The sequence below is a fragment of the Fukomys damarensis genome, unplaced genomic scaffold (assembly GCF_012274545.1).
Source record: "Fukomys damarensis isolate Sample0158 unplaced genomic scaffold, DMR_v1.0_HiC HiC_scaffold_36, whole genome shotgun sequence".
NCBI lineage: Eukaryota > Metazoa > Chordata > Mammalia > Rodentia > Bathyergidae > Fukomys > Fukomys damarensis.
The window spans coordinates 12,707,563-12,708,920 of record NW_022900948.1 but is presented as its reverse complement, the minus strand read 5'-3'; positions in this window follow the sequence as shown (position 1 = coordinate 12,708,920).

Below are 1,358 nucleotides of genomic sequence, written 5' to 3'. Positions count from 1 at the left end.
TTTGTTTTTGTTTTTTTGGTACTGGGGATTGAACTCAGGTCCTTGCGCTTGCAAGGCAGGCCACTGAACCGCTGAGCTAAATCCCAGGCCCTCTTCCCTGTTTTTTATTTGTCAGAAAGAGACTCTCATAATGATAAATGTTGTCTTCCTACTGCAGTAAGTGGGGGCTTTGACCAAATTTAATTTAAAATTTTTAATATATTTATTTATTTATATTTATTTGTTGTTTTTGTTTTTGGTACAGGTGATTGAACTCAGGACTTTGTGCTTGCAAGGCAAGCGGCAGAACCACTGAGCTAAATCCCCAGCTAAACAAATAATGTGATGTTTCTCCTCAGAGATGAGGAACAAGTTTACATGCTAACATTTATTTTCCCATTTAATCTTTTTCAGCTTAAATACCAGACTTTCAGAAGTGTAGTTGCTGGGGATTTTAAGATCAAGGTGCTGGCCAATTTTTTTGTGGGGGAGGGCTCTCTTCCTGGTTTGTAGATAAATACCTTTAAAACTCTTGAATCTGTAGGTATTATTTATCTCCTTTCACATAGGGGAAACCAAGGCACAAATATAGATAGGGAGAGATCTGTATATCTTTATATATCCTTTTGCATTGTGAGCAATCACTTGGATAAAAATGGCAAAATCCAACATGTATAAACAATGAGAATGAACTAACTCATAACTACACAGCTCAGGAGTAGGCCTGACTTCAGGGATTAGGGCTGATGCAGGAACCTAATTCAGTGCCATTGGGATTCATTTTCCATTTCTTAGCTCTCTGTCTTCTATGGTAAATTTATTCTTAGGTTTTACATGGCAGCGGGATAAATGAAGCTGCAAATCTGCCGCTGACAACAGTCCCTACGAGTCTTATTGTTCCTTACAGGCTCCAATTGGTCACAGACCCAATCCCTGAACTACTCACTGAACTGTTCACAGTGGAATGGAGTCTTATGCCTTCTACCTTTGGTGTAAGGGTATGGAAGGAGCACCATTCCACCTGCACTTGGCCCGAGACTGAATAAATGGGCTGTTGTAGATCTTTCCAAAATGTTAAGTGTTTAGAATTCCAGCATTTGGCAGGCAGGGCAGGAGGATCACTCCAAGTCAGAGGCTAGCCTGGGCTCTTTAGTGAGTTCAAGGCCAGCCTGAACTATATAGCGAGACCCTGTCTCAAAAAATTAAACACAATCCCACAAACAAAAACAAAACAAAAATGAAACAAAAAACAATAAAATCTATTTCCAGAAAGATATCAATGCTGATGTCAAAACAAAACAGATGGCCATTATACCCTCTGTCATTTCCCCATTTTGTTTTTTGGCACAGAGCCATGCCATTGCCATTTAGTATTTTGG